General features: G+C 38.1%; 1 protein-coding gene across 1 annotated transcript in view; it reads left to right on the forward strand.

Annotated features, from left to right (window-relative positions):
- npas3 (neuronal PAS domain protein 3) overlaps window positions 1-11,015 on the forward strand; it is a 444,436-nt gene that overhangs the window by 350,899 nt on the left and 82,522 nt on the right. The gene's annotated exons all lie outside the window — the stretch shown is intronic.

Genomic DNA, 11,015 nt, shown 5'->3' on the forward strand with positions numbered 1-11,015 from the left:
AGCCTGCTCGTTGCTAGCACAGTGGCGATCTTTGTGCAGTTATCATGGCGGAACCAGCGTGAAAACAGTGAAAGCCCATGTCGGAGCAGGCAAGAAAGAGGAAAAGGGCTCCGGACAGAGAGAGGAGTCGTACACGGGTGAACATCGGGTAAGCTTTTTCCGAATGGCGAGAGCTAAAATAAAAAGTAGGCTGCAAGGCTGACGCGGACCTCGCATTTCTGCTGATGCGATTGTAAGTAACACTGGAATGGTTTCTCTCTCTCTGTGAGCATGTTCATACTTTCACTGTGTTAGTCATTCGTTGTGTTCGCCTGTCTGCTAAGCTCAAAACAACCGCGCCTGGCTTGACGGAGAAACCAGGAGAACAGCTGAGCGTATTTACGACAGTGCACTTTTACTTTCGCCCTCTGGGGGGAACACCGGTTGCATAGTATACCTTTAATGACCCCCCCCCCCTTTCACAGACAGCCATCTTAGATTTAGTCTTAGTCTTCAGGATGAAAACTATAATTAGTCTTAGTCATATTTTAGTCATTACGTTATGTTATAGTTTTAGTCGATTTGAGTCAACTAAAACTTAAAAAGGTTTTAGTCTAGTTTATGTAGTAAAAAAAGTGAATATAATGAAAGCTTTAGCCTAGATACTGCAATAGCTGCATAAAGAATGCTGCTGAACAGTAAATCGTTGCTGTTGGGCAGAAAACTTTAAATTTAAAGAATTCAAATGAACTTTTTTATGAATTAATGCCCTACTTTATAAAAAAAAGTGTCTTGCAAAAGTTGTGAAAATAGCAGATCTACAGCTCAAACATCAGATTGGTTAATATAGCAGACAGACAAGCTAACAGAATTTAGAATAAAAGAATAGTTTTAGACATACGAGGTTTCCATCATAAAGCAAACACTTCCTGATCTACTATGAATTATGCATTACACACAGATCGATAAAACCTTTACTACTCCAAAAAAGCAAATAACAAAAACATTCTTCTTTCTACTTTGGCAATTTTGTAAAAGTGCACAGTCGTAAATTTCTGAGAATTTAGCCCTTGGTTACTGCCGCTCAGGGCTCAAAGTAGATTTAAATTCACAGGGTTTTCATATTTAAAAACATACAGAGATAACCTACATAATTGCCTTGTAATGTCATAGAAATTCAGATCTAAATTGAATGATTATGTTAACTAAAATGTTGACATATTTAAAAAAAAATTATAATACAAAGAAACATTTAGTTAAATAGATAGAAACGAGAACTACTTTTTTGAAAGATCTATGTACATTTTCATCTGTCTCTTTATCCAAAAATAAACAGAATTCAATGAGATTTTTTATTCGGATATAATTTAGGGATTCCTTTTGGTGGAATTTAAAGAATGTTTAGCATCACCTCTTGTGTGCTGGAAGAAATAGAATCTCGATAGTTAGACAGAGGGGTTTTGGCAGAGGATGATCAGCCACATAGTTTATTAAGTAGCGATGGAAGACAGTGGAAAGAGCGAACCAATAGAGTGGAGCGTGAAGCACAGACTCGGAGCTCCGCAAAGCTGTTTCATCCATATGTGAACCAGCGAGACTGAGTTGTTTCTCTAAAGCAGGAATCTCGTCAGATGACAAATAGAAAAAAATCTTGTGGTGAACAGTCGGAAAAATAGGGAGCTTAAAGGGCAAATTAAGTGTTTTCAAGCCAATATCAGTTAAAGCAAGATATGATTTTTTTTTTTACTCAAATCAAAAATATTGTAATAAGTTGATTGTATGCATCACATATTAAAAAATGCCTGGTGTGTTCTTTATTTTGAGGACATCTCCTTTGTATGATTGGGCTATGCTGCACAGCTGTTATACCATTGATAGTCCGCCAGAAACTAATCACCAGTTCCCACTATTTACTGGAGATGTCTTCTGAGGCCAAGTTGGCCAATGTCTTACTGTACATTAGCCTTTTTCTTTCTTACCTTACATTTTTTTTTTTTTTTTTACTTACACTGTTTATTGGAGGTTATAATCTACTACAAAACATCGACTTAGATGGCAATCAAGTAAGGCTGGAGCTTTTGCAGTGCAGAAAGCTAGTCAGGATTTGATGATTTTCACACAAGTTGGATGCAAACTTGGTGATTGAAGACTTTATCCTGGAGGCTAGAACTGCCACGGTGGTAAAGGTTAGTAACAAAAATGACAGAAAAGTGAAAGGAATTCATAGAATTTTGTCCTTGTTCATGATTAGACCAAAAACTGCTGTATAGACTATGTGTGTGGAGATGTGTGTGTTTGTGGCCATGTTTTTATTACCTTGAAGATTTCCTAGGAATACGCTCCATTTGGGGGACTTATAGGTACTTGTATATGTGCCAGCGACTGATACCCAGCAGGTTTAGTTTAGGTTTAGGGTATGTGTATAAGGTCAGGCCATAGAAGTGAATGGGAAATGAATTGAAAATGTCAATCGAAAGTCCCCACAATGATAGAGTGATACAAAATGTATGTTTATGCATGTGTGGCCATGTTTTGTCCATTGCTATGGTGGGGACAATTTCCAAGGATTATGCTAAATTTAGGTACTTATTGGTACTTGTGTGGACCAACTAATGGTCCCCATGGGGAAATATTCTCTTCTTGGGGTGGGGTTAGGTTTAGAACTAATGTATGAATTGAGTTCAGGTTATGTTTAGGGTTAGACATCTTTTGGTATTGGTTAGAGTCAGGCCATAGAAATGATTGGGAAATTAAGGGAAATCAATAGGAAGTCCCCACATGGATAGTGTGTGTACACACAAAAGGTTTTTTGGGGGGGTTTGGGTGTGTGTGTGTGTAGGCATCAGCAGTTTTGCCCTAAGGACCTTTCTGCAGGATAAAAAAAGATTTAGCCTTTAGCACCCACATGCACATACTCATACTCGACTAAGCTCTGTACAGGTCATTAGGACACCAAACAAATGATATCTCCTTAGTAAGAAGGAAGGCGGTAGTAGATGTATTAGCATGAAGAGAAACATGATAAAAGTGCTCCTTCATTGTGTTCTTATCAAAGTCCGATAATGCATTGAAAGGCAAGGATTGGCCCTGATGTTAGGAAACACAACACTGAGCTTATCAGTCTCTGAGGCTCCCGCCGTTATGTTGAAAGACCGCCATTGTTGTAAGCTTTAGGCAGAATGAGAGAGATTTTAGGGTCTAGGCAGTGGATTTAGTGGGGTTAAAGTGGACAGAATAAATATAAGGCTTCAACAACAAAAAACTTCTTAGTGATTAACTAGATATAATCACACAGCACATAATTTTATTTTGGAAAATACATCCTTTATTTGTGTGAGGTCTAATACCATATTTTCTCCAAGCTCGTAATGTTTTGCTGTAGTAGAATGAGAATCTTTTATTCCAGATATACTTGGAGCCGGTAAGACAATTTTTGTTTTGATTGCTACAATTTTGATTGCCCAAGGCTGAGGAAGGGCAACCCAAGGGAAATCCAAATCCTAGCATTAGTTTCTTCTCAGATGCTCCAGTTACTGGCATGTCCTGGAAACTCAGAGACAAACATTGCAGAACGGTCCGGTTTAAATGCTATCTGGTTTAGAAATTAGCCAATAGGTCTACTTAGCCTTTGATTGGTCTGCAGATCATGGTCCTTGGCTACTGACCTTTCATGATGGTGCCTCCCCAGTATGAACCTCCTTCCTGGAGAGACTCAGAGGGGCAAAGTCACATGTCAGTTGCGGAGTTGCTTGTAAGAGGGCCTTATGAAATAGGGTTTTGCAGAACTTTGAAAGGGGAGTCCACCAGCAGGGAAAAACTGCATCCTCCTGCACCAATGTTCAAGGTTAATATCAGTCCGCAATGTCCAAAATCAATGTCATGATTTATCGCTCAACAATAATGAATGTGACTTGCTTGGTAAAATCCACGACTGCTACGCTTAGTTGAAATAGGCAAGGCATAGACAGAAGTTTCTTTTATTAGAAGATGTGATGCAGCCATAGGAAAGGTTGTCGGCTGCCAGCTGCATCGCATTTATGTAGCGCGATTGCATCATAACACACAAAACACACGCAAAGCAAAAATGCTGAAATCACAGAAAATTAAGAGCCATAAATGCATTCATGCTGGAAATACATAAATATGCGGCTAATAGCTAACCGGCTGCAAACACACCAGTGATGCTAACAAACTCTGTGTATAGAGAAGGCTTCCAAACCATGAGGAAGGCAAGATCATCAACTGAAATAGGTTTAGTTCATATACCGTAACATTATTAAACGTCTCTCTCTGACCATCCTGTTCATGCTGTTACTCAAGGTTTTGTTGCATCAAATTTGGGGACTTTCTTCCTCCAGTGGAATATTACACTGTTATATTGAGCTAATTTGCAGCTTTTCTTGATGTGAAGGAATGTTAAGAAAGAAAAAACAACCTTAAACAGAGGGGTTGGACTCAGACTTCAGCTTTCAAAAAAGTACAATGCAGCAATTGAGTTGATCCTTTCCCACCATCATCGTAACCCCCACCCCATTACAGGGGAACAGGAGACCTCGCCGGTTCAGCCAGGCCAACTATTCCCTTTTAACGACCCCCCTTTCAGAGACATAGACAGGTATGGGGCATTGCAGGCTAACAAAGAAGCTAAATCACCCCCATTTCAAGGGGGGGTGATTTAGCGTTCATTCGTTCATTTCAATTTACATGTTTTCTAAGTAAAAACCAGGCTTTGTTGGGCTACTGTATAAAATTGAAACCTAACTCCATTTCTGACATTTTGAATTGAAAAAGCTTCCTGGATGTGAAGCGAAACGTCTTCAAACTCGGAAACAAAGTCCAGTCATTTGTTTTTTTTTGTTTGTTTTTTTACTGATGACTGAGAATCTTCACCAACATTCTTAATGTTCAGTTTTTTCAGTTTTTGCTATTGCAGCATTTTCTAGAGTTGTCTGTTTTGTGTGTGTTTACACTGTAATTCTGCGACAAATCACATATATATGTTTGGTAGTCATCAATACCCACTGTGCCAAAAGACTTTACATATGGAGGACCAACTCTGCCATATTTAAGTTGGCTCTCTAAGACACCCCCCTACTCATTTGCATAATGAGGCAGAAATGCAGACAGAAATTTAAAAATGACGGGCAGAAATAAATAGTGTTGAAGAAATAGAGGGTAAAAAAATACAAACAGACAAAAATATTATATCATGCACATAAATAAATAAAAAAAAGTAATAAATAAATAAATAAAGTTGATGATTAAAGCGGACAATAAATAAATAAGGTAATATTACAAAGGGGAATGGATAAAGAGGCAGATTAAAAGAGACATATACATTTATGTCTTACTGTATAATTTAATTTCTACCTACATGTATTTGTTTATTGTATTTTTTGGGGCAATTAATTGAATACTTATTTATTTATTGACTATTTATTTATTCATTTATGTATTTATTTTTAGATATGGAAAGTTGGCCCTCCATATTTACAGAGTTTGTTGGTATAATAACTATATATAACTTTTCAAAACCCTCCAGCGACTATTTTTCAAAAAAGCGACTAGCGACAAATCTGGCGACTTTTTTCGGTGTCACTGGCGGCTTTTGGAGACTCTTACGTGAAAGCATGTATCGTTCCTACTCTGCCGTGGGGCGCCTCCCCCATCCCAACCCCGTTCTCCCGCAGGAGTCCCTCTCAGCGCTGCAGTCAGAGCCGCAGGATTTTTACCCTCAGCATCTAGACTGCAAATGAAGCGCGCATGCACCGGGATTGACGGCGCAAATTGATCACAATAATTAAAATAGCCTGCGCTTTGTAAAATGAAAAAAGACGTAACATGCAACTTTTGTCAAAACAAATGAACATGGCACGGAACCACCATGTTTGTTTGGTTTTAAAGTGGGGAAACGTAACGTTAGTTTCTCATGTAGCTCATCTGATGCTTTCCTTACCGTGTTAGTAGGTTACAGACAGTGATAAGGTTGGCTACTTATTTTACTTTTAATTTCATTTGAATTAGCTTAAGCAGCGTTTATATTTTCTTTATAAATAAATTAACTTGCAAATTATGAGGGCAAGGCTTTTAAAGTTTAAATCTTCTGGCAAAGATAAAGTAAAGAAGATCCTGCAATTTATGGAAGTAAAGCAGAATAAAATCCAGCAAGATCAGTAATATGTCAATTAATTATCTGCCACATTCCCATGTAAATATCTGTCTTTGGAGGATGTGTTTTTTAGCACCCCTAGTTCTCTCATTTTTATTCCAAATACAATTTATAATTTGAATCACAGGGCTATTTTTATCTCTAGGGTTCAGTATTTTCTCAAGTAGCAACTTTAACTGCTATACTTTCCTGTCTTAAAAGGCAGAACTCTTCTAGTAAAAAAACTCATTTGTTGAAATGGGGGGGGCCTATTGTTTGAACCCCTTAGGGGCTTTAAAAACAAAAATGTCTTTTTTTGCGCTTTGTGAAACAAAGTAGCCTATATTTTGTGGATGTACAGCTACATTTCTCATGTAAGTTTGCGTAGTTTTAACACAAACATTTATTTTTCATATTGCACCAGTACAGTTAATGAGCAACCTGTACTTGTGTGCTTGTTTGTTCTGTCTAAAATGTTTATTTTGGAATAAAGAGGTTAATATAAAAAATATTTTTTGTCCGATTCATCGATTAATCGAAACAATAATCGGCCGATTCATCGATTTTTAAAATAATCGTTAGTTGCAGCCCTAGTATAATTACAGATAACTTAATGTTTCTACATTTTGTTCTGATACTCCCTATATGACTTTTTAAAGACCCTGAGGCTTCAAAGGCTGTTTAATAGTTTTGGTTAAGGAGGAGAGAGGATGCATGTTATGTTTGCATTTTTCTCTGTTTCTTTTGCTTTAAAATATTATCAAGTTGAACAAGCTAGTGCTTTGGGACTTGGAGGCAGAGGATGTGTGAGCGTGTATTGATCTTAGTAAAGGATCTCTTCCCTCTTGGGGTGGTTTACACCACTCAAAGCATACAAACATATACTCACAGGCCCCTCAGTGTAGAATGATTTATTATAGCTTTGAAAAGGTTTGTTTATTCCATTACAGATGCTCACAAACTTCAATATTTCCTTGTTCAAACTGGTTACAAAGACAGAATAAAAGACAGAGGAAAAAATGTACCACTAGCTATACAGAGAAAACAAATAACAAGGGGGGGGCACCTTAAAACTGAGAAAGCAATTCAGGAAATTTTGTTTCTTCATTATCTTCTAGGGGATAAGATCACGGGAAAAATAAATAGGAGCAAAGAGGTGACTGATGGGATATCATTGACAAACCATGAGAATTTTCTAAACCTGGTATCAAGGCTCTAATGTTAAAAATTGAGCAGCAGCTCATGCAGCTCTGCCTTTTATATGTTGACTGCATTATGCCTATCGAATTAAAAATAGTGGCCTCCATTAGTATTTTTTTCTTCTGAGAAAATACTTGGTAGAGCTTCCTATTACTGCAGTTACTGCAGATATCCTGGAGTGTGTCTTTATCCATTTTAGAGAATAAAATGAATTCTATGTGAACGAGACGTAATTCAACTTTCAGTTATTCCATCAGATTCTTAATTGGATACATTTCTGGACTTTGATTAAGACCTTTTACCATTTAAATATAGTTTGATATATACCATTGTTAGGCTTATTCAATGATGATTTTAAAGTTATTGTGTGTGCATATAAAACATTGAAGAAAAGAGATGCTTCACTCTGTTTACTGCAAACTGTCATGCAGCGGTGGTGGAAAATTACTCTGTCTTGTGATTCAGTCAGAGGAGCATTCTGTCAATTGTCTTGTCAGAAGAATACTCTGTTTTGTAACCCACCCCATGTGTTATGATCTGTTAATAAAAAGGCTCTGCAGGGCGGGGTCTGGGAGAGAGTTGGACTGTTGGGTTGCGGCTCTCTTCTCCTGCAGGAGCTGTTGAAAATCTCTTTTCTGTGTGGACTCAGTTCCTCTTTTACAAACCTACATTTTTGAACCTAACAACCATTCCACAGTTGCTCTGGTTGCATCTATGGATATGGATACTGTGCATTTGGAGGGTGAAGCTGCAGAAGAAGTATATGCCATAAGCATGATGCTGCCACTGCTGTGTTTTAAACTTGGGAAGGGTTGTTTATCCTTGTTGTTGAAAACAAGGTCCTTATACTATCGGCCAAATTATTACATTTCCATCCAAACCAGCCAGAGCACCTTCTTCCATAAGTTTCCCGCGTTACCTACTGTATATTGTTTGCAGCAAAATGGCCTGGGTTTGTTCAGGCAGCGTTCATCTTGCACTACTTTATAAATAGCAGATTTATGGAGGACTATGGCTCTGCAGGACTGTCATCAATTAAAAATTTAAGGTATGAAATCAAAGGATGGCAGAATACACAAAAATGTAAAAAAAATAATAATATTTTAGAGGTTAAATCAAAACAATATTCAATTTTCAACTTGATCGATATATTGCATGATTACAACACATATCATCTCAAGGCACTTTACAGAGATTAATTCAACAAGATCATTCAATCAGATTGTTTTTTTTTATCTATGGAAAAACAAAAGCTGATTGCATCAAATAAATGACCTTGTCTTGGAAATTATTTGGGCAAGTAATTCTGGGTGAGGAGGAGGAGTAGCAACATCTTTTATTCTGATTTGCTAAATAGTCCAGAGCCAGTTCAGCATTTCATTTTACATTGCACACCTCTGACTTTCATTAAAAGACAAAGTCCTGTCATCTGTAGAAATGTTTAAATGACTCTGCGATCATTAGGTGCATCAAAGATAGTTCAGAAGCTGCAGGGAGCTTTTGAACCGCTTATGTGGAATGGCATGGGAAAAAATTATGTCATCCTTAATGTTAAAAAGAACAAGAAAGATTATTGTAAATTACAGAAGTAACAGAAACAAGCTGAATGGTATTTATATCATGAGAGAAGATTTAGAGATGGTGGAGGAGTATGAATACCCAGGAGTTTACCTGAACAACAGACTCAACTGGCGACACAACTGTGGAGAAATGACAGATATACTTCCTAAGGAGGCTTAGGTTCTTAAGCGTTTGCAGCAAGATACTCGATTTCTTCCGTAATTCTGCTTCGGAGAATCTCATCTTTTCTGCAATCAACTGCTGGGGTAACAGCATTAGAGCAAATTACTTCAAAAGGCTCAACAAGCTAATAAAGGACAGAACTCCCCTAGAACCTGTGGAGATGATTTCACAAAGAAGAATTTGTCATAAATTTCAGAAGACAACAACAGTGCCTCAAGTAAGACAATTCCCTTCATCCAGTCCAAGACAGACCATGACAGAAGTGTGATGATCTTGGCACCAATGACTGTATTATTGGTTCATTCCTTCCACCTGCTTAGCTCCACTCAGTTTTTATCTGCCCTCATCTGATCCACGTGTTCCCGCTCCTATTTATGATGCCATTTTCCAATCATCAGTGCCAGATTAACTGATCTGAGTGTGAGAGTACTCTACTGTACCCTGTTGGGTTTTGACTTTCTGATCCTGACCTTTTTCTGCCTCTGGATTCATGAGTTTTGGCATGCACCTGTTCCGGTGTGTTTTGGCCTACACTGTGTTGGGACGGCTGTTTGGACTCTGCCTTTTAACGACCTTGGATCTGTTCCCTGACCCCGGCTTGGACTCTTCCACTCTTCTGTATCTGCTGGCCTCCGCCTGTCAGTTTGCTCTAACTTGTTCTATCTGCCTGAATTCTGGGTCCTAATTTCTGAGCATTGACAAGGAGATCTTTCCTTACTACAGTTATTAACACCTATAGCATCTCATTGAAAAACTGTATGTTTCCCTTTGGAATTAATAACTTTTTTAATGAATCTGCACATGATATTCCAGTGTACTTATACTTTATTTTATTTCTAATATTATCCCATCTGCAGGTGCAATCTCCTATGTGTGGATTATCCTCTCTCCATCCAGCCTTATTTCCCTACCCTGATGAACTTCTAATGTCCCTGCTGTAGATCCTTGTGTTGTGGATCATTGAGTCAGTTTCTCACTCACTCCTAGCATGCAGTTTAATGTCAACCATGTACAGGAGCTGGCTAATAGTGGCCCCATTTCTGGGTCTGTATTCATATCCAGTCTTGTTTTATTACTTGGCTAAGAGGTTCAGGCCTATACAGAACAGCAGGCAGGACAGAGCATCTCCTTGGAACAATCAATATTCTATTGAAATTTTTGCAATTGGCCTCAAGGGTAACTTTCCAAAGCTCCGTAAAATTTGCAATAAAGGCTTTTCGAGAACTCTTGACCATATAGAACTTGAGACATTCTTGGATTAATGTGCAGTATTGAAACACAGGCTTTCTTATGATCAAACCAAGCAGTGCAGCGGTGTGTTTGTCTGGTTTCGCAGTCTGATGGAGCAGGGGCCATGAAGGTTATTAAAGTTAAAGTTTAATTAAGCAGCATTAAAATGAGCAGTACATCACCAATGCCTTGAAATATTTAGAATCGTAAAAGAAAAAGTATAAAGAAAGGAAACATTGTCTTATTTCTTTCATTCCTCTAAATGAATTGGAATAACCAAAGTTTTTTTATAATATTAAAAGGTATTTAAACAATGGAAGCCTACTGGACTGTTTTCTGTCTCTATCTTAAACACAATGAAATGAATGCATCATTAGCAGGCCCCTCCTATAGTTGATGATAAGTTAAGGACATAATTCAACCAAGTGTGAGAGCAGGGTCAGCCCAAAAACAGCAATACAAATCTGTTTCAATTTGCATGTGTTTTTATGGAACTGTTTATGAAAACCGTCTGAACCGTTCGGTTCGGTTCGCGTGTGTTTCGTTCGGTTCATGCGCTGCTCCTTTTTCTCATAGGCGAAGCGTTTACACTCCAGAGCAGAAGGTGGCGGTACTGCGACCAAAGCCAACCACCAGTAGTAAACAAGAAGAAGAAGCCGGGTGTAGTAGAAAAAGTCAGTTGTTGTGGAGAATTGTGTGTGTATGGCGAGTGGGA

Source organism: Cyprinodon variegatus, unplaced genomic scaffold, assembly GCF_000732505.1.
Source record: "Cyprinodon variegatus isolate N-32 unplaced genomic scaffold, C_variegatus-1.0 Scaffold164, whole genome shotgun sequence".
Taxonomy (NCBI): Eukaryota; Metazoa; Chordata; class Actinopteri; order Cyprinodontiformes; family Cyprinodontidae; genus Cyprinodon; species Cyprinodon variegatus.